Below are 24,117 nucleotides of genomic sequence, written 5' to 3' on the forward strand. Positions count from 1 at the left end.
TTAGTAAAGTTATAGTACCATGATACAAGGCTTGGATTTAGGTGATCATAGCTTTGAGCTATGTGAGAAACAGTATATTTTGAAGAATGAGACAATAGGCAAACAGTTAATTTCAGTCAATATTTCCAATACTGGAACATAATCTTAGTTATTTTATCTTGTGTGTTATTTAACTGAAAGTCCTTCCTAACTTGATTTAGAAAAAATTACTGCAGTCAAACCACCTTATTTAATTAATGCTAAAACTCCATAACAGTAAGGATACAGAGATTTCATACCTCAGTGTCTATTACTAAGTATGGATACAGATATTCCATATCTTATTATCCATTCCTTACATATGGATACAGAGATCCCATGCCACATTGTCTATTCTTGAGTATTTATACAAAGATTCCATATCTTGCTATAAATTTCTGAGTATGGACACAGACATTCCATACCTTACTATCCATTCTTGAGTATGGATACAGACATTCCATACATTACTATCCATTCCTGAGTACAAATATGAAGATTCCATACCTTACTGTCCATTCCTGAGTACAGATATGGAGATTCCATACCTTGTTATCCATTCCTAAATATAGATGCAGAAATACCATACCATGGATCAATTAATTTCGAGTTCAAGTTGAAATTGAAGACTATGATATAATGGGAATTACTGTATGAGTTGTTTGTTTGTAATTAAACACAAAGCTACACAAATGGTTATCTGTGCTCTGCCCACCACAAGTATCGAAACCCAGCTTCTAGTGTTGAATTACTGTATGAAACATGGGTTTGGTAAATAGTTATTAAAGGAAATAACTTAAACTTTCACGTTATAGGTTATTTAATAGTTATGGACTTTTGAAAAGAAGGAGTAAGATGGCTTTATACAATAAGTGTTTATATAACAGTTGAACTGTTTCCTTTTGGGAACGAAGAATAAAACATAGGAATGAAGAGGTTCAATCTATGTTGGTTACAATCAGGGATTTCAAGTGGAGGAAGTAAATAGTTGACAGTTGTTATATAACATTTATGACATCCTTATCTAAGAAAGGATATTGATTTATTGGAGAGGATCTGAAGAAGGATTACGAGAATGATTCCAGGGATGGTAGGGTTATCTTATAGGAACAGGATAAGATTTGTTATCTTCTATTGAGATGAGAATTGTAAGAGGTAATTTTATTGAATTTTACAAAATTATCCAGGGGGTTTGTAAGATAAAGACTTGTGATGTCTTTGGAAGTAGTATATTATGAAGACAATAGGGTGAGAAGACACATGGATAAGATTTGGAAAAGACCGTTTTCAAATAGGGTGATAAATTGGTTTATGGAATAACTTGCTACTGCTTTACAAGAGCTTAAGAAGGGAATTGACAATTTTATGAAAAATGAAGGATGGGCTTTAATTTTTATTTTTCTTAAAGGTAGGGCACAACGAACAACCTTGAAGGACCTAAATAGCCCCTTGTTGGCCATATGTTTGCTCTAATTTATGCACCAAAAGCACACATCTTTTATTTTAAAATGTTTCACAGACATTAATTTTACACTAAATCAAATTAATTTCCCTTAAAAGTAAAATGTTTGCATAAGAGCAAACCATCAAGATTACTTCTTCAGGAAGTGTGATTAGCAACAAAATTTTGTTAACAAGATTGTTATTAATGTTATTAAATTACAATAAATTCTCACCAGATGGTGCTATAATCATTGGATTATAATTGTAATTTGTTATAAAACAACTCCTGCTCCAAACAGTTAAATGTTTTAAATAAAGTTCTTGGTAGAGTAAATATTTTTACATTATTAAGAAGCACATATTTAATTTAGAAGATGAAAATGTGCGATGTGAAGGGTGTATTTCATTTTAATTTAATAAAATTATAATAAAGCTTTGCCTTAGCTTATCTGCAGAAAGTAATGAACTTAGGCAAAATATAACATTACTTTGCTTCAGGTTTATGATACTGAACTAAATCCATGTTTGTGTTAACAATAATTACTGAGTTACTAATGGTTGATACCAATGTTCCCTCTAATTCTTTTCAATCCGTGTGTGGAATGAATCATTTCATGTGCACCAGTATTAAGTCAATGTGCAGATATGCATTACGTTTTGGTTTTTGTAGGGGGGGAGCAGTGGTATATTTAGACCACTGATCGTATTCCCTCATTAGGCTTCTTTACCAGTTGGTTATTTTGACTTAAGGCCTATTGACTGCCAGGGTCATTAAGGCCATCAATGTATTGAGAATCCTCACCATTATTGAGGATGAACGTGGCACTTGATTGTTTGTTGTATGGCTGTGCAGCTTAGAGGGAACACTAGTTGTCACCTGTCAGTTGTCACAAAGTTTTAGATCTTCATTCTACCGTAATCTTGTCTTGTAAAAATTGAAAGGATTTTATTGTGACAAGTAGTTGGCAGAATTTTGGTTTATGAAAAGTATTTCAGAAAAATATTTGAATTCTAACAGAACCATCAGAACATTGTTTACCTGTTGTAAACCACCAATGTTGTAGGCAGAAGAAGTATATATATATATATTTACCAATCCAGTATGTGCAGTTTTGAATGGCTGTGGGTTATAAGAAACCATCTCAGTATGACTGATAATAGTAATTATTTTTGTATGTAATTACAGAATGAATTCAGGTTTTTAAAGCTGATATCGTGAATTGTTCAGCATGCTGTGGATGATAATTGTAGAGTTTAAATATATGACCATGATTGATGGTTTTGTATACAGGTTATTTCCAAAGGAATTATTTTATTGACTGGGCAGGAAAAAATGGTATCAAGTATCAGAACTTTGCTGTGGCTGTCTCGCCTCAAATGACACCCACCGCTACAATGGTAATTTACAATATTGCCCGGGAAGGTGTAGTCATTGCTGATAGTCTAACATTTCCAGTTGATGGATTTTCCAGAAATAACGTAAGATTTGTCATTTTGTGCTTATTTCTTGGTAAATGAAGTATTTTATTTCTAATCAAATTGAGAAATGTTGTGATTAGGAAAATTCTAATTAAAACAATATTTAAATTATTATTGAGTTTGTTTTGTTGCCTATTAAACTTAATCTTGATGTATTTAGATATCACGAACATTAAGTGAGGAAATACAAATAATCTGTTTTATTTTTTTGTAAATTATCTTAGTTCACAGTAAACATGAAGAAGACAGGTAAGAATGGTGACCTGGTTGAAGTAAGTGTTAGTGGTCGACCTGGCATGTATGTTGGGATTTCAGCAGTGGAAAAAACTCTGTACACTATGCATATGGGCAGTTCACTTAATGACGGAGATGTAAGTTGAGCAGCCATTGAAACATGCAGATATTTTAAGTTTTTTTATATGTAAAATTATTCATGTCTTGTGTTGAAAGTTAATGCCTTTGACTGGACATTACAACTGTACACTTGTGGTTCTAAGCCTAACAGCCCATACACAAGATGCAATTTTTATTACAATTACTTTTGCACTTAAAAACTAATCAAATGGTGTTGGTTACAAAGCTTCAAGTGGAATACATCACATGAATGCTATTTTAATATAAGGTAACAACACAACAAGAAGACATTTTGTCCTATAAGACTGCTGTTGCACACTTCTGTTCTGAGGAAAGGAAACATTAAAAGAGAAGATTTAGACTAATCTTTTCTCTTCAGTAATTCACTTATTAACTGCCCATAAATTGTTGGTTTCATTTACTACCAATGGAACTTCAATCCATAAACTAATCATCTTCTTAGAAAAATAAAACTGCTTTAGCTGAAGCATGGCCTCTTCCTCCTAAACCTTAAACTTGTATTTACAAAATAATATAATACAGACAAATTGAAGATCTATTTCACATCGATTTTATTAGAAAATTCATTAAGGTTACTTCTTATTTTTCTCTTGATAAAAGCTTTCTACTTATTTGGATAAGATAGCCTTTTCATTTCCCTAATCATCCAACTGGTTTTCCTATATGAACCCACTAATAAATCAATATTCTTAGGTTGGGAGACCAAATCAATCCATGTTATTTCAGTTCAGACCCTAAAAATGATTTGTACAGAAAGATTATTATTTCTTTTGACTTCCAACCAATGTTACTCAAAAACTAAATATACTAAAAAAATCTGTTAGTTTTACTATTAATAACAGAGCACTGTTTTGATTACTTATTTACCTTTGTGCCAAGATCGTATCTATATTAAATATGTGAAATTATAGTACCTTTCATTTAATAGAAATAAATGGCAATTACTGGTTTTTTTTTCCATATTACAACTTGAGTCAAGTATATTTTTTTTTATTGTAACAACTTCCATACAGCTAAAATCTTCCAAGAGTTTACTAATTTACTAATTACACTCCTATCAGTATCATTCACACAGAATGAAAACAACAATTTAAAAACCCATGTGCTTAAATCAGGGGAACTTTACTAGTAACAGAATATAGGATGTTGCTTGTTATTTAGTTAGATGATGGTTTGGATTTGTTGTGCTTTAATTTTCAGAGGACTTTTGATAAGCTAAGAAAATCATATCAATAGGGATTTGGAAAAGACTAGTTGGTTGGATATCATGACAATTGGGTCAGAAAAATTATTGGAACAAATGCTGTAGTAAGGAAACTAAAGAAGAAATTGTTTCTTTATGTATATATTTAAAACATTTTGTAGAAAGAGAAGTGACATTTTAGGTACTTATATTGACCATATTCTTTGGTGGTCAACAAATGACTGAATTAATAAATTGCTTTCACAAAGTCAAGTTAATGTCGAACTAACAATAACAATTGAAGTGAGATTCACACTTAGTCAATAATTTATGGTTTACATAGTTAGTTAAAATATGAAATGATGCAAATGTTCATACTGCATTCAAATAATCAATGTTGACACTACAGTTTCACTATCTTACTTGAGGTTTCATTTTACTACTACAACTATGAAGTAAAAAAAGACATGCAAGCTCCATAGCTTCAAATTATTTTCACCATGCAGTTTAAGGTGAAGGTAATAGCAATTGTTCTTATAATGGTGGTTTAATTTTACATAAAAAAACTTAAAATATAAATATGTATTGTTTAGGTATTGTACAAAATGACCACTTTTGATGATGATGTAAATGGAACCTTAATGCACGTGTGTCACTCAAGAGAGGGAGAACCAGATGAAATACTACGTTTTCCATCTTCAACATATGGAATTGACACCAACAGGACTTTTGAGGTGATGTACCTGTTTACTTCATCTCTGAAATTCTTTCTGAACTAAGTTGCTTACAGAGTATGCTGTATATTGTCTAAATAACCATGTAATTGATATGTTGCTTAAATAACTTGATGGATTACATTTGTAAGTTTCATTTCATATTTGTGTTTCACTATTTATTTATGGAGTTTTGTACAAATTTTTCTTTAATCATGCATTATTAATTAAAAATCTGTCCATTGTGTCTTAATTGCTATATCTAACACATTAATTGGCATCATTATTTTAAACATGATTATTTTAACATTGCATTAAGTGTGGTTTGTGTTCGTAATATATTAAATGTGTTTACTATAAAGAATGAACTTACATTAGCTTTTCTACTTCCATATTATACTTTTTGTTAACCGTAAAACTTTACAATTTTGAAACATTGGGGTTTGCTTTTCATTTATATGAATATTAACACACCATTAGAGATTATTGTATTATGGTGACATCTGTGTGGAAATTTTTCTTTAGCATGGAAACAGTGTTTTATCCAGTGTGCATGAAAATGTAATACGTTAAAAACCTGAGAAATTAAACTTGGTTAAATTAAAAAGTTTAGTATCAGATAGTGGTCAATGTGTTAAGTTTTATTCAAGTGTTTAAGTTGTCATTGGAGGTAGGGGGGTGTAGGGAATTTAGTTAATGTTTGATTTTTGCAACTCAACCTTCACCTCTTCTAGTATAAATATAGTTCTATCTTGAAGTCTGTGTTGTTTGGTTATTGTGTGTTCTTGTTACTTGGATATAGAGATCTTGGTGTTTGATCATCAACTCTTCTAATATATATAGTTCTGTCTTGATATCTTGAAGTTTGTGTTGTTTTCTTATTGTTTGTTCCTTGGTTCTTGAGATATATTGATGCATATAAAATAATTTATAATGAATAATTACCTTAATGTAGTTCTACAAATTTAGAAATGTATGTATATTTATGATAGTAGTAACCATGTGAACTAAAAATGAAGACCACTTGATTAAGATTTGAATGTTTAAAACTGTCTTATTTTAAATTGTAACCACTTATATCATTATAATATACTTCTTGCATGAATTGTAACCACTTATATCATTATAATATACTTCTTGAATGAATTGTAACCACTTATATCATTATAATATACTTGTATGAATTGTAACCACTTATATCATTATAATATACTTCTTGAATGAATTGTAACCACTTATATCATTATAATATACTTGTATGAATTGTAACCACATAAATCATTATAATATACATCTTGTATGAATTGTAACCACTTATATCATTATAATATACTTCTTGAATGAATTGTAACCACTTATATCATTATAATATACTTGTATGAATTGTAACCACTTATATCATTATAATATACTTCTTGAATGAATTGTAACCACTTATATCATTATAATATACTTGTATGAATTGTAACCACAAAAATCATTATAATATACATCTTGTATGAATTGTAACCACTTATATCATTATAATATGCTTCTTGAATGAATTGTAACCACTTATATCATTAAAATATACTTGTATAAATTGTAACCACTTATATCATTATAATATACTTATTGTATAAATTGTAACCACTTATATCATTATAATATACTTCTTGTATAAAGTGTAACCACTTATATCATTATAATATACTTCTTGTATAAACTGTAACCACTTATATCATTATAATATACTTGTATAAAGTGTAACACCACTTACAGCTTTATAATATCCTTTTTTGTATTTCTGTAATTCATAAGTTAACAATATTAGTGTGTTTTGTTGAGAAGCAAATTTCATCTTAAAAGGTTTTTTTTTTTCTAGTTTGCTAACTTGATTGTGTTTACGGATGCTAATGTAACAAAACAACCAGGTAGGTTAAGCTTGATTATTTTAACATCATTGAAAAGAAACATAATACTTAAAAAAATATAAGAAATTCTAAAAAAAATAAATCAACATTTTGCTGGGTGTGACTTAGAAGTTCTTATTTTTATACTTGTGTATGCATTGTCTAATATTAAGGAGACATGAATGGTTCTTAGAAAGTTTAGAAGGTTATGAATGAAATATTTGTGTAATTTATAGCAGCACAATTTTCTACAGGATTGCTACTTTTAAAAAAAGAATGTGATTTACTGTTTTATACTTTTCTGTATTTACAGTAGAAAAGAGATATGTTTTTAATTCTCTGATAATGTTTGATCCAGAATAACATGTAAAGAGCATTAGAAATAACTGTCCTCAGTTCTAGCATCTTATGATCAGCTACAGACGCTGTGTAATAAGACGTCATTGCTATAAACTTATTATCCCTTGTACATCTGCAAAATACATCAAAAATAGGTTATAATAGTTACTTAAAAATGAAAATGTCAGCATATATTTGCCATGAAGGGTTTTGTAAATAGGTGTAATTTGTAATAAAGTTTACTAAAATGTAATTAAATGCATATAACCATTGTACTGATGGTTTTAAAGAAACAAATGTATATTAAACAGGCAAAAATATTTAAAAACTTCATAATAATAAACTTACCTAAGATTGTTTTTTTGCTGTCCATTCCACTGAATGGCAAAAATATATCATTTGTGCTAATATCAGAGGGTAGCTACTGGTTCCAGCTCATCAGCCAATAAAATGTGCCATTTACATATGTTTATCATTACTGACCAATCATACAACTCATACGTCCAGATGAGACTACCTGATTGGTTGAATAATGATTGCAGTTGAAGCTGCTAAATAAATTCTCATGATCTTGTTCATTCAAAGAATGTTTAATAACTGTTTATATTCTATGTGTCTGCTCTCTATCAGTATGATGCAAGGCATATGGGTTGGATGAAAATTAAATCAAATAAGTTCAGGTATTGAACACAATTAAAATAAATTTTGGTTCTTTGTATGAGCAGAAGTTTACTCCTGATTTTTAGGATAAAACTTATAATTTCAAAAAAAGTTTTTTTATTACCATCACCCTTGTATGTGAATTTAAAATCAGTTATATGATTGCATAATTTCTGTTCTATAATCAATGTCTTTTTTTACAACTCTTGAATGAATGTGTGGTATTATGGTCAAAATATTTTCTTTGTTACAGACCATTGTGACAGAAGTGGTTATGCGACTTGTTTGGATGGAATGTGTTATCCAGTCAGGAAGCAGTGTGATGGGCAATATGATTGTACAGATGGTTCAGATGAAAGTGGATGTAAGTGTTTTTAATGAGTTAAATGTTTTTGATTTTATGCTGGTAAATCTCTTGTGATTTTAGCACATGGCTAGAACATTTGTCTTGCAATAGAATTCTCCAATGTTTTTCATTGCCATCTTAAAAAAAAATCAGAATCTTTCATTTTCTTGTGTGCTGCATACAATATAAGATATTTGAAAAATCAAGATAAAACATACTTTATGCTTTGTGTAAAATTTATGATTTTTGTCTTTTACTAACATTTGATACCCAGACATAAAAATTACTTTTGCTAAAATGGGTCCTTTATTTTTTATGTAAAGATCAATGCATAATGATTTGTTAAAATTTTGTGGTCAGTATGATACATTGTAAGACATGTATTTGAAGTTAGTATTTACTACCTGTTTTTGTTGTATAAATAACTATTTTGTAATTGTGAAGTGACATTGTAAAAAGATAATGTAACATAATCTAATTAGTTCTATATATCTTTCTTTATATTTCTTGCTGACTGCGTGGAAATAAAACACCCACAGTTTTTTGTGGGCGTAAGTAGACAGTTTTGACTCTCTTTTTTTCTCTTTGGTTTTTTATTAGATGAATTTTATTAGCCAAAGTAAAATATTTCGTTATATGACAGCTTGTTAACTACTGCAATGCTTAACGTCATTAACGTGTCCTCAGCAGTGAACATATTAAAACAAGACTAGCTGTTGATGTATGGTGATATTGTACATTATTTGTGAAATTACTATACACTAAATAAATATGTATTTAATTTTTAATATTAATCCTTTTAATATTTTTATTTCCACCTATCTAATTCCTCCTCAGTTTTAATATTTTTTATTTCCACCTATCTAACTCCTCCTCAGTTTTAATATTTTTTATTTCCACCTATCTAACTCCTCCTCAGTTTTAATATTTTTTATTTCCACTTATCTAACACTTCTTCAGTTTTAATATTTTTTATTTCCACCTATATAACCCCTCCCCAGTTTTAATATTTTTTATTTCCATCTATCTAAACCCTCCTCAGTTTTAATATTTTTAACTGTCTATTCTGTATGTTTATATCCATTCTATTTTCAGACTGTATTCAACTATTCATCGTCTCTCTTAGCACATTACCTACTTACTTGTGCTCAAACCTTTTGTAATAATTTGTTTCTTTTAATTCAGGCCCTTTCTGTTTTCACATTATTCTACACAACAGTTATTCTTTATCTATGACTTTTATGACCAACTCAGCAACCCTAAAATATATATTTTTTGATATCAGTTATAGTTATGGTCTAACGATTTTACAACCTTCAAGAAATAACCTTTTCATGGAAATCTCTGGTGAATATTATATGGAATTTATTGGCCTGGCATGGCCAGGTGGTTAGGGCACTGGGCTTGTATTTTGTAATTTATCTCTTACTTTCTGCAGAATTTGGATTACAAACATCATTTCACAAAATACAATGGGTGCAAAGAAAGCTGACTTTGCATAGGCCCCCAATTTAGCTGCTGGTTCTATGCTATGACTTAATTTACAGTTAAAGTCTGTTAACTTACAATGCTAAAAATCAGGTTTCAAAACCTAGGGTGGGTACAGCACAAATAATCCATTGTGTAACTTTGTGGTTAACTACAAACTTGACTTGGAATGTTTCACAGAAAATGCCATTTGCCCTCACTCTCATATCCAAATGATGCTCCTGATTTGGATGTTATTATGGGAATATTATTCATCTTCTGTTTTGACCCAAGTGCATGTATGCTACATAAAATGTTTTATATTCCTGCATACACCATTTTATCTCTGTACCTCTCTTTATAGCATGTGTTATTTTGTTTACATATGTTTTGTTAACTACTGAACGTCTTTGTTTCATGCTATATAAACTTTGTAATTAGTACTGTTATCATATTTTAATATTTTTCCTAACTGGTTTGGTACACAATATATAAAGTTTCTTATCTAGTTCTAATACTAGAAATTATTTAATAAAACTGAATTTTATTCCTATGGTAAAATATTTCTTGAAGCCTACTTTCTTATATATAAAATATAATATGCAAGTTAAGAACTATGTGTTTTAAAACATTAACAGTCTATTGTAGTGTTATCCATAACTAGTTTATTTTAAAATATGTTTTAAGATAAGGCTTATATAAAGATAAATCATATTTGAAAGCTTCTTATTTATGTATGTCATTTGTACAATAGTTAATACTCTGTAGTTTATAATAAAAAAAATTCTAAATAGTCATAGGCATAGTTGCTGGCAGAAATATTTATTATACAACTTTGAGTTTCCAGTATATTGGGTGAACTAAAGTGGAAATATTGTGTAATTTTTTAGGTCCTCCTAGAGATGAATTAAACCTGGCACTTTACAGGTTGCACCGAGTGAATCGTTTGGAGAGACTTTATGAGAACTCGTGGTTGTGGAGAGACATTATCATTGGGTGAATTAAATTTTTAGTATCCTGTATGAAGAAAAAATAATTTAATAAATTTTTTCTCAATCAAAATAAATTCAAGATGTCGACCTTGACAAAGGAAACAAGATTGCAACTGCAGTAATTGTTTGTTATTTGATGGATAAGTAAAATGACTAAATTACTGTTTGGAATGTGTGAATGTTAAAGATTCTGATGCACATGAATGAAGAAGTTATTGGTATTAAATATATAGTTGATAGTGATATTAATAACAAGTTTGAACAGTATAACGTGCCACTTCTAGGAAGGAACTTGTCCAGTTTAATTTTTTTACATATGCTAGGGAGCTTAGTCATGTTATCAAACCCAGATTACTCTCTTTATATTCTGGATCAGATTCATTACTCTCCTTATTTTCTGGAAAATCTAATTATTGTTTTTATTTTCTGGATTAATCCAATCACCCTGTTTATTTTCTGGATTAATGTGATTACTCTATTCATGTTCTGGATTAATCTAATTAATTTCTCTATTTATTTTTTGTATAACTCTGATTACTCTATTTATTTTCTGGATTACTCTGATTACTTCTATTCATTTTCTGTATTACTCTGATTACTCTATTCATTTTCTGGATTACTCTGATTACTCTATTTATTTTCTGAATTAACTGTATTACTCCTTTTATTTTTGTCCCCTGCTGGTACAGCGGTCAGTCTATGAACTTACAACGCTAAAATCAGAGTTTGATTCCCTTTGGTGGACTCAGCAGATAGCCTAGTGTGGCTTTGCTATAAGAAAACAAACACCCTTTATTTTCTGGATTAATCTACTCTTATTAAAAGTCTAACTGTCTAATTATTGTCAGAAAATCAATTTCTACCTGAAAATACCACAAGTATATAGCTTTTGTACATGTAGCTTTGTGTACAAATTCTAAAAACAAACAAGCTGTTAGGTATATAAATATATATATAAACTGTTTGAGCAGCAAGTGATTAACAATCTAATAACATAAAAAATGAGATTAGTTTAAACTAAGATTTATGAAGTAACTAATTTTAGGCTTAACAAAGACTTTTTTTAAGAATCCTATTAAGTTCTTTATAAATGAATGTTAATTTCCATGTTTCAACTTGTAACATGAATTATTTTATCCTTTATTTGACAGCTCTCAGGGTTACCATACATTCCATGTTTCGTTGTCCAATGACCTCACAAACTGGGTGGTGACAGCATTTGGAATGAACAGTGACACAGGTTTTGGAATTCATCCTGCACTACAGGTGAGTACAGAGGACTTAGCATTAAATGTTGAGTGTGGTAAAAACAATTTCAAATTTGTTTCCTGTGTTTCAGGTCTCCTGGTGGGACATCTGTAAGTTTACAGACTTATGATGCTATAAACGAAATCAAGGGTTTGACTTTTTACAGTAAACATGGCAGATAGTCTAATGAGACTTATCTAAAAAAATAACCAATTATCTCTTGGTAGGACAGCAGTAAGTCTACAGACTTACAACATTAAAATCATGAGTGGACACAACAGACAGTCCAATGTGACTTTGCTCTAAAACAAACAAACAAAATGTTTTTATGATCTTTAAATCTATTCTGTATCTGTTGCCATATAATATTGTAAAAGTAAACCAATCTATTTCACTACACTAACACATGTTCTGTTAAGTACATTTACAACTACGTTGTTAAAATTTATGGGTGGATCTGCTAAACACTTTAATTAATCTACAACTGAATGTGATATTTATTTTTTAAGTTGTGTTGTTCAAGTTGATGGGTGAATTTACTAAATACTTTCATTAACCTACAACTGAATGTGATATTAATTTTTTAAGTTGTGTTGTTCAAGTTGATGGGTGAATCTACTAAAAACTTTCACTAATCAACAACTGAATGTGATATTTATTTTTTAAGTTGTGTTGTTCAAGTTGATGGGTGGATCTACTAAACACTTTCATTATTCTACAGCTGAATGTGATATTTATTTTTTGGGTTGTTCAAGTTGACAGGTTGGTCTAATAAAGACTTTCATTAAATCTACAACTGAATGTGATGTTTATTCTTTAGTTTTCCAGTATAAAGTCACTCCTCATGAATGTTGAAATGCCAGAAGTATGTAAACAAGGGGAACAGATTGGGATCAGAGTGACTGTTTTTAACTACAGGTCAAAGGAGACTGAGGTAAGCTGGATCCAGACACTGATCCTTTCACAGTAGAATTTTCCAGAATATAAGCAAACTTACATTTTCTTAAGTATTTCCCAAACAGTCAATATTTCACTTTTATATTTCATGGACAGTTTTAACACATAATTTTTACTGGGTACCTAGTTTTACTGGGTACCCTATGAAACATTGTTAAGTGAATAACCTCATACTTCTCCCTATTAAACATCTGATGGGTAAATTAGGATTTTATGCATTTATAAAAAAAACAGTTTACTGATTATAAATCACATTATGGGTGTAAGTATTCATAACTTAAATTTCACTGATCATTTTTTTTTAAATTAGATCAATAAAATATGTACTTTTTTCGTGCACTGTGTTTGGTTATAGACATACTTTTTAAGAATTATTAAAACTTTAATTTTATAGCTTAACTTGCTTGTATTGATATTTGAAAATGTTTCTGCATTAATGTTTTTCAATGCACACTTGGATAATTAATTCACAAGTTAGTGTCACGGGTTCGAATCCCCATTGCATCAAACACGCTGGCCCTTTCAACTGTGAGGGCATTATAATGTGATAGTCAATCCCACTATTTGTTTGCAAAAGAGTAGCCCAAGTGTTGGCAGTGGGTGGTGATGACTAGCTGCCTTTCCTCTAGTCTTACACTGCAAAATTAGGGATGGCTAGTGCAGATAGCCCTCATGTAGCTTTGCACTAAATTCAAAAACAAACAAACAAATAATTCACAAGTTATTAAATTTGAGGCTGGGTATTGCTTGGCAGTTGATGTGACCAACTATCAATCTGAGAATACATGGATCCCAACCCATTGCTACTATGATAAGCTCATGTCTTTGGGGCCTTGGCTGCCCTACAAGAGTGGTGGTCAAATCTCTCTATTTGGTACTTCAAGACCAGACAATAGGTGCTGTTTACTAGGTAGCTGCCTTACTTCTAATATTTTGGTTGAAAATTATGGACTAGAATGTGCAGGAATAATTTGTAGCTTAGCATGAAAGAAGCTTCACTGAAACAAGTGAAGTTATTATAATTGTTTATTTTCTAAGATTGAACATTATTTTTTTTATTCACTGAGAAACGTGAATTTTTTATATTGAAATTTCCCTTTTTAATTTACTTACTGAAAAAATTAGAAGCTTGGATGTTATAATTTCTTTGTATAATGAGTAATGAAATGTTTGAATATCACTTAATTTTTTTATGTATTGAGGAAAAAGGCTTAACAACTTTTATTTATAAAAATATAAAGTTTTAATATTCATAACTTACTCTTAAGTGTGGGCCAAATGTTTTCTGAATCAGCACAATTAATAAGGAACATTATCAAATTCTGAATCCAAAACTTCCATTATTATTGCATTTAGAGGTTCATTTAAAAGGGGTAAAGTAGCCAAACCATAATATATTTTGGTAATTTTAATAAATCTAGAATTAATCAGCTCAGTTTGAGCTGTACCTGATTTCAAAACATCCAAGTGTCATATAGATTAATACAGTTCACTTGCGTGAAGAAGATACATAATACACGGTTTTTCCACAGGTGTCTTTAAGTGTAGTAAGGTCACAAGACTACAACTTTGTTACCCTGGAAACGTATAACTCGCTGGTTGAACTGGAACACATAGTAACGGTTAGTATTTGCCACCCATCTTAGTTTCAAAAGGTTTTAATTTCTGATGTAACCCACAGCTATATCTAAGCTTAATATTTAAATTTATAAGACTACTTCTGACTAAATTATTTTGTTTTAGACTTCTAACAGGTGAATTCTATGTTTTAATAAAAATGAAAAGTGTTGGCACATTATATTAGAGGGAACTTAATTTTGATAGTGTCCAATTATTATAGTAGCAAATAAAATCTTGAAAACTTTATGTATATATTTCCTTTGTACTGTGCAGTGATGTGTTTTAGTGAATGTTCTAAGTTCAACTTCTGTATAACTGCCAGCATTTCTTTTAGAGACTCAAAATACAGGTATAGAGAGTAAGGTAAAAAGTTGGTTGTGTAGAGGGTATACTGATATATAATATCATACACAATGGCAAACATTTACATAAAAATATGTTACATAAATGTAAACAGCAGTTTGTTTTAAGATTATTAAAAAAGCTTGCACCTGTCACACTTGTTGATTGCATAAACAAATATTATTAAAATTATAATTTTCACATTTTATCTTTTGAAGCAATACTTAAAAAAAAGAAAATACTATAAATGGAATGTTAGAGTTAAAATCATGTTTCTCATATCCATTAGGAAAACATGCTATCAGAATTCTGTTTCTTTTGGAGATTAGAAGGGAAAACTCAAAACTCTGAAGTCAGTGTTACTTGAGATAAAATAACATTGTTAAAGATAGATCTTCAACCATTAATGACTTAAGTTGTATTCTTCCAAAAAAATATATATTAAAAGGTTGCTGTTTTTACTGCATTTTTGGGGGCAATTTTTTTCAGATTGGTCCAGGAAAATCTGAAGTAGTGTACCTACCAATAGTGCCAGTTCGACTTGGAGAAATAAATGTTACAGTTATGGCCAAGACACAAAATTTGAAGGACTTAGTCACTCGTACACTTTGTGTAGAGGTCAGTTTGTTTTTTGCTATACTCTTTCTTTAATAAATGGGCTTAGACCACATTTGGGGTATTGTGTTCAGTCTTGGGTTTACTACTTCAGAAAGGTCATTGAATTATTGGAAATCGTTCAGAGTAGGGCTACTACGATGATAACTGGGATGGAAAGGTTGTTATACAAGGATATCTTAAACTCTCTGAATTTGTTTTCTCCTTAGAGAAGAAGAGTTAGAGGGGATCAGATTCGGGTGTTCGAAATTGTTAATGGAACTAATATAATGTTTTTTTAGATATTTAATGACAAAACAAAGGGACACAAATAGATATCTGGGTATAGAAAATATAGTCATTTTCAACTTAGTCATCTTTATTTTTCTAGCTGGGTAATTGGCTCCTGAATTGGGTTACCTTCACATGTCATGGATTCAGTTAACCCTACTGCTACAGGTCAAAGGCCATGTCATAGTGCATTTGTTGACTAATGTTAAACTTTTTTATTGTACTACTGTTTTATGAATGTATGCCAGTAAGTTTAGATTCACTACTTAATTTCTTAACTTAAAAGTAGATATTAAAAAAGAAATCTTAAAAATCGATTTTTTTGTGTTGAATTTAACATTCATTCAAATTATATGTTTGTGATGTCCAGGTACAAAATTTATAGTTGCTTATAAATTAGGAACTCAAATTATTGATATTCAAAGCTAGATTATGAAATAAAAACCTTCTATCTTTTATATTTGCTAAGATATCCTTTATGTACTGAATCAAACACACTGCCTCCATTCACCTTTTTCAATTTTTGGAAATGCTGTTTAATATAGATATACTTCTGTTTATGGCATGTGAATAACCAACTGAAAGTTTAGAATGCCATTCTAGTGGCTTTCTTGGCCATTTCAAGTGTTATGACATCATATTATTCTTTTGATACAAATTTTCAAACCGGTAAGTTCAGTATTTAGTTTGCTCAAAATTTCATATTTTTTTGACACACAAATACAGATTAGTTACTAAGTTTGCTAAATTATAGTGTAATTATTTGGTACTGATACAGTGATTTATTATGTTTTGGTTTAAAAATTATTTTGTTTCATACTTCTACGTGTGAAAGTTTATAAGGCTTAGCAACCTATGACAAGCAGTAAATGATTACAAAGGTTGTAACTAGAAGATATGGTTATTTGCTTTATTTCTTTATTTATTGTTCTATGTTTTAAGAAAAATAAGTCTTAAGAACTTATTTGCAAATAATAATAATGAATATGCATTTATAATGTGTTGTACCTGAAATGTGGCTGTACTTTACAAATACTAATCTACTAAAACACAGCCAAGACAGGTCACTTTGTAGTGACCAGTTTTATATTCTTGGATGTAATAAAATAACGTAATTGCATGTGTGATGCATGATTGAAACTTCTATAATGTTAGCCAGGCACTGCTGAAAGGTTAATATAATAAAAATATGAGATGTATAATGTTATAAAGTTTAAGCTATTTAGATTTGACATTTTTGTTTTTATGTTATAATCTGTAGTCATTCTAGAAAAAAAAAAGTGTACCTTATATTTATTTACTAATTTTTTATGGAGGTTATGAAATCAGTCAGGTTGAACCAACCCCTACAGAAATGCAGTCGTGAAAATAGCAGATAAAATATATAAAGTTTTTCTAAAAAAACATTTTCCAATTATTTGGAGATTATAATGATTTTGCATGTGGAAATGTTCTGAAGCATGAAAGTATTTTTAACTTTATAATCAAAATTACTTTGCATTTGGATAGTCAATGCCCTGAAATAAAAATAATATGATAAAACCTTTAATTAATAAAAAACTGATAATTTGTGTTGAAAGGCCTTGTAATCTTTCCTAATAACCTGCAAAACTTTGTATTATCCAAAATCGTAATTACTTTGAGGGTTATTGTTTTGCTCTGCCCATATTTTTGAGTCAAGCATTTTGTAAACAAGTGTCAATTTAGGGTTGAAATATCACCTTAAGATCCAGAACCTACAGTAATAAGGATGAAAATTGAATCCTTATGAGTCATACCACACCACATTATCCTCATGTTTGATATTTCCACAGTTAACACTATGTTTAATAATTTGTTTAAATTGTTAAAATACTATTATTTAGGCTGATGGAATTCTTCAGTATCATCACACGTCATTGCTTTTGGACCTGACTCAAGGGGCCTACCTTATCAAGTACTTAGACACAAACATTAGTGAACCACACTTTACCCCCAGCCAGGAAGAAAAACCTTACGTCCCAGGTTCTAATAAAGTTAAATTAACGATTTCAGGTAATCAAACTTTTCTAGCTTATAGTACCCATACTGGTAAAATATTTTCAATAAAATAACCATATGTATTCCTGGTGCAAGCACATATGTAGATAATTAGATGGACTTATAACAAGTTAAATATGTAGATAATTAGATGGACTTATAACAAGTTAAATATGTAGATAATTATATGGACTTGTAACAAGTTAAATACGATATTTATTATTTAAAATATGGTTTTCAAAAGTTACTCAAAATAATATAAATGCTTTTAAATTGTTACTGAATAAGTCCCAAAAATAGCACCAGCATTTGATAATTTGATACACACATATATATATAAAGTTTTTGATAAACGTTTTTTGTGTATAGGTGATGTGTTTGGCCCTACTTTCCCGACTGTACCTGTAAACACTACAACACTGCTCTGGAAACCTTGTGATGGTGGGGAACATAACATGTTTAATTTTGCTGCTAATTTATATAGCCTTCTTTACCTTCACCAGACTGGACAGAAAAAACCAGAAGTGGAGAGGAGAGTCATTCATTACTTAAATATTGGTCTGTGCTAATCTTTCGTTATATAACAAAATTACAAATAACACATTAAAGTTTTACAAGTAAAAATACTAGGTAAGAAAGTTTAAAAAACAAAAACTACTAACCTTTGCTTGGTTATTAGAATTAGTAATGTTGGTTCAACATTGATTTTGTTAAGAAAATATTTTCACTATATAATGATGAAAAGTTAATCAGAAAATATTTCTTATGTAGTCTGACCTTATGAGCCCCCAGGAACTTGAATTCTATGTAAGTGAATTTGGTGAAATACACACACATTTTTGTTGTTTCTACATTACTCAAAGTTAAAACCATCCAAGCCTATGATAAATTCCAGATTACCAGATCTGAATTATTTGCATCTCTTGGGTGATTAAATTCTATAATGAATATATATAATTATTGATGAATGAATAAGAAAATATGAATTAAATAGAGTGTAATGTGATGTAATATTCTTCTAAATATTTCACAAGACAAATCATGTAAATATGTGTAAATGGATTCCACAGTGGCCAATATCATGATTTAACAGTTTTTTCTTGTGAGTCAAATTATGTGGCAATAAGAAATGAAGTTTTTAGGTAAGTCAATAACACTTGATATCAAATAGCTAATTCTTACTCTAATAGAAGTGGAACAGTTTCATACTGCATAAGATAATTCTTACGAGTTTTGTTTTGTAGGTATGTTATACATTTGTGGAGCTGAAATTTGTTTTGGTTTTATCCTACCATGTATCTTGAGCAAGAAAATGTTTTATACTATATGCTAAAGAAAACCACATCAAAGAGGTCAAAATATTGTTCCACTCAAGGCACAAGATTGGAGCAATTCAGCACAAATCCCCATCTTACATTTTACCAAGTTATATATTTACTTGTATTACAAAGGATGTATTTCTTCTGTCATATAACTTATGAAATAGTAGCTACATTCTGACACAGTTCTAATTTAACACCAGGTTACCAGCTTCAGCTTAGCTACCAAAATGAAGATGGATCATTCAAAATGTTCCGGTGGAATGATAAACCCAGTGTTTGGTAAGTTATATATGTGTCCTATTGCCATAGATACCTGCACTGAGAGACAACAGAATACATCCTGTTGTCAGCACAATGCTTCAGGTAATATGAGTTGTTTGAATTTGCCTTATTATCAAAATACATTTAAGTATATGTGACAATCTCTTGCAGACTGAACAACTTTGAGTTTTCCAGTAAAGGTGACTGTCCACAATGCCGTGTATGTTAAAACGAAGATGGTTATTCACTGTGTTTTACATTTATGTCCATAGTCTCCTTCTTTCTCAAGTTGGAGAATTCAGAATTATTTTGTAATATACATCCTGCTAGAATCTCCTGTTGTTCTGTGTACTTGTCTTATTCACTCTTTTGGGAAATTGGTTTACCTGAAAATACCACAAAGTAGATAGGAAAAAGCAAAAAAGAAGTAATAAAATCATGAATCCTTACATTTTACATTGGTTTCTGAAAGTTTACTTCAAATGTGCACCATGTGTTTGGTTAATTAAAACAAACGTGCACAAAAAACAACAGTATTTACAGATGTTGCTAAATTATTTATATACAGTAGAAATTAGAAAGTTACATGAAAAGTAGATTTTTTATGTTTTACTTTTTCATACTTTGTCATTTTTTCTTGTATTTTAAAATAAATATTAAAAGCTACCTTCCAACTCATTATATTTATTTATTAGTTATCATATGAAATTTTAAAGATCTGAAAAACTGTTGAATCAATACACTGAAATTCTTATATAGTTTAGTTTATAATTTTGTTTCTTGTGTTCAGCCCTAAAGTTTCAATTAAATAGGCTTAAAGAGTTTATCTTGTTTTGGGTACAAAATGGAGAAAAATATCACGTTAGCTAGAAACAAAAGACAAAATTGATTAATATTGAACAGACCAATGTTCTTTTCTGTTTACCATATATAATTTTGAGACTTGTATAAAAAGACTTGTCTTTTTTTTTTCATTGTTAATATTAGTTACTTATTCTAATTTTTAGGTTAACTGCCTTTTGTGTTCAAGTTTTTCACAAAGCAGTTTTGGAAGAATGGAAAAATTTCCTTTTCATTGATCCAACAGTAATTTCCAAAGCTGTCAAATGGTTATTGAATTATCAGTCACCAGATGGTGGGTTCTTTGAGACTGACCTTTTTCCTTATGACAGGAAAATGAATCTGACAGTAAGCAAACATTAAATACGAATTATAAAAGTCAAATATAACAAAACAGATTTTGTAAAAAAAATGTTAATAGCACAAGTATATCAATGTTATATTTGCCATAAAAGTACAGAATTTATCCATTTGAACATGCTATTTTTACATTTTATATTTATTATTTAAAAAAATAAAAAATAAAACTTAAAAAAGTTTTATTTGGTGAATACTATATTTAATTTATTTATATTCCTGATGAAACTGTTTTATTTTAGATAAGGTAAAAATCAACGAATAGAACACTAGTTGCAAGGCCTTTAATGTAAATAAACTTACTGGTATTGCTGTTATTACAGTAATTTAAAAAAATCTTTACCAGATTTCTAAGAACACGTTTTGATATTGTTTTGTTTTTTTCATTTTCGTTCTTAAACATAATGCTGGTTTGTTATACATACTATGTAATTTACACTTTGTGTTGAAGTAAAGGGTTATGAGATTTAGTCTAAATTATTTCAGTGCCTTGTGGCATGCCCATCAGTAGCTTGGAAACATTTCAGTTAGTTTATAATGCTGAAATTTTGGTTTCAATACTCATTGTGAGCAGAGCACAAATAGCCCGTTGTGTGTTTTTTGGTGCTTTACAGCAAACAAACAAAGCCTTGTGATACATCTTTGATATAAAAGAAATATGATGTTCTGTATTATAAATAACTTAAGTGACAATTCTTCTTCTTACAGACAGAAAGACTTGGTGACATTGTACGTCACAGAAACATTTCTCTTACAGCTCATGTGCTTATCACATTGTTGGAAGTGAAAGATTTGGGTGGGGTAAGTACTAGTATTAAAAACTACAGACATTTAGAACATTAAATATTTCATGTTATTTTCTGATAACTGTGATCAGAAACGTTTTATAACTTTAAATAGTGCTAGCATTTAGTTACAGTTAACCTATGGTTCAATTTACTGCCTCAGATTTAACATCTTATAAGCCAGTTAAGTCTATAAAGTGGAATTATCTTCTTAACCAATTAGAGACATTTATTTTGTGATGAAACAGTTTTAATGTTTCTGAAAGTTTAAAATTTTTTAATCACTTCTTCTGACAATTATTTGTCTGAAATATTATCAGTGACTTGTCTATTTAAATTACACTTACTGAACCTCCTTTAGTAACAATTATTAGTCTGTTTAAATTACACTTACTGAACCTCCTTTAGTAACAATTATTAGTCTGTTTAAATTAAACTTAGTGAACCTCCTTTAGTAACAATTATTAGTCTGTTTAAATTACACTTACTGAACCTTTTTTAGTAACAATTATCAACTACATTGCAGTAGTATTTTGCTAATATTCACTGTGAACTATAAAGAATAAGGCATTTTGTAAACTGTGTACTTTGATTTTCTTTTGTAATTCATCTCATACAGGCTCTTGGAGCAAGAGCCTCTACCAGTAGAACAGCAGCACAGAGGTACTTAGAGAGAACACTCCATGTTGTTAGGAACTACGAAGATCCGTTTGAGTTAGCTATTGTAGCCTATGCATTGACTCTCTCTCATAGCAACAGTAGTGATGAGGTATTTAATCTTCTGGACTGGAAGATGAGAGAATCGAGTAAGAAAACAAAATATATATTTTTTCTTTTTGTTTTTTTTCACACAACATGCAACAGAAAAAAATAATTTTATTTTGAATTTCTGCAGTTATACACTTATACAAACTATTAAAAGTTTTGAGATGGTTTTACTAAGTAATGAAAAACCATATTATAAACGTACTAAATTTCAACAAAATTTTGTTATTGAAACTTTGTACATTTATAAAAAAAAAAGTTTTTTTTGTTACCCAGTCAAGTTGTCTCAGAACCTTTGTTTGTTTAAAAGTTGGTTCCTCATTATCAAGAAAAACTGTTAACTGAACTCAGAAATACTAGTGCCCCATGCACTTAAATACAAAAAGATCTGTGTATGTTCCTGAAAATACACACAGAAGAGCCAACAAACACTGAAAAATAGAATCCACCTTGTACAACTTGCTAATGTGTTTAGAGCAACTGTATCTTTACTTTCCATATACAGGCTTAGTCATTTTGATTAATCTTTTGACAGCCTTTCCACCACAAAACTACAAATGCTATAACTTTTAACTTGTGTATTTCATGAAACTTGGTTAACCATAAGTAAACATTACAAAACTTTTGTATTTCAAAAACTTTGTTAAAATGATAATATGTTTTTATCGTTGTTATCCTATCTATTATTATTATTATTACTTACAGATAGTCAAGAAAATAAAAGATAAATTATTTTGTATGTAGCTTACAATAACTAGTAATGTTAGTCTGCAAAACTGCTTTTTGTTATATTAAAAATACTGAGTATTTAGGCCTACTGTGTAATAAATTATTTTAAATTCTTTATAAATATACATGAAATTATTTTGGTTGGTACTATTTCAGCAGCTACATGCATGTATGTTGTACATGCATGCACAATCTAGTAACTAAGTATTCATGTGAAGAGTATGTGTAAGTTGTAATTTCCAATTACTAATAATAATATTTCAATTTCATCTTAAATTTTTTTGTTTGTAATGAATCCTATAATATTACTGGCTTATAATTCATGTAGATTGTTAACTCAACTCTGAAAGACTTGATATAATACCTTTTAAATAGAGATTAATATTTGTAAACCAAAATGGGGCACAGCTGAAATGAATGTAGCCCAGTAGTAAGTATTCAAGAATTACAGAATATGAAAGAGAAGTATTCCTGAACAAATTGCATGTTATATTTAGTTTATTGGTTGCAGATGGAATGAGGTATTGGGCAGTAGAGCCCATTCCCTCTCTTCGGACCATGGTAAAAAACAATCGACCATATCTTTTACCCAAGTTACTGCACAGATATGAAGCTTCCAGTGTGGAGACAACAGCTTATGGTCTTTTGGTACACGTGGCAAGGCAAGCAGTCATACAGAAGGACATTGTAAGATGGCTCGTTGCTCAGAGGACACATGATGGAGGATGGGCCTCCACTCAAGTAAGTAAAATTTTCAAATATTGTTGTTTTTCCAGTTTATCAGGATTGAAGAGCATATTAACTATAATGTATCACTGAGTGTATGGATTGTAGATAGCTACCAAAGGAAGGTTGGTCTGTATGAACTAAGGATAAAAGGCAAAATTTACTTATTTAAACTCACCATCAAAAACTGTAAATGTTGAGAGTTTTTTAGAATGTTAATAGAAATTGAATTAAAAAATGATCTATTATAAACAGTTTGGTAGTATTACATTTTTTTCCTAAAAAAAGGATTAAATGAATAGTCAGATTTGATTAATATTTCATATTGTTTTATTGGCAAAGAAATTCCTTGGA

At 29.7% G+C, this 24,117-nt stretch overlaps 1 pseudogene across 1 annotated transcript in view; it reads left to right on the forward strand.

Annotated features, from left to right (window-relative positions):
* The window catches only part of LOC143237953 (CD109 antigen-like), a 146,561-nt pseudogene that overhangs the window by 115,045 nt on the left and 7,399 nt on the right, over window positions 1-24,117 (forward strand). Inside the window, exons 14-30 of the transcript XR_013020349.1 lie at window positions 2,753-2,940; window positions 3,165-3,311; window positions 5,092-5,232; window positions 7,076-7,124; window positions 8,356-8,466; window positions 10,806-10,911; window positions 12,059-12,173; window positions 12,976-13,089; window positions 14,645-14,734; window positions 15,564-15,692; window positions 17,825-17,993; window positions 18,348-18,536; window positions 19,501-19,579; window positions 20,569-20,749; window positions 21,467-21,559; window positions 22,163-22,349; window positions 23,549-23,778. The product of XR_013020349.1 is annotated as a CD109 antigen-like (transcript). The remainder of the gene's footprint in view (window positions 1-2,752; window positions 2,941-3,164; window positions 3,312-5,091; window positions 5,233-7,075; window positions 7,125-8,355; window positions 8,467-10,805; window positions 10,912-12,058; window positions 12,174-12,975; window positions 13,090-14,644; window positions 14,735-15,563; window positions 15,693-17,824; window positions 17,994-18,347; window positions 18,537-19,500; window positions 19,580-20,568; window positions 20,750-21,466; window positions 21,560-22,162; window positions 22,350-23,548; window positions 23,779-24,117) is intronic.

The sequence above is a fragment of the Tachypleus tridentatus genome, chromosome 13 (genome assembly GCF_004210375.1).
Source record: "Tachypleus tridentatus isolate NWPU-2018 chromosome 13, ASM421037v1, whole genome shotgun sequence".
In the NCBI taxonomy this organism is placed as follows: Eukaryota; Metazoa; Arthropoda; class Merostomata; order Xiphosura; family Limulidae; genus Tachypleus; species Tachypleus tridentatus.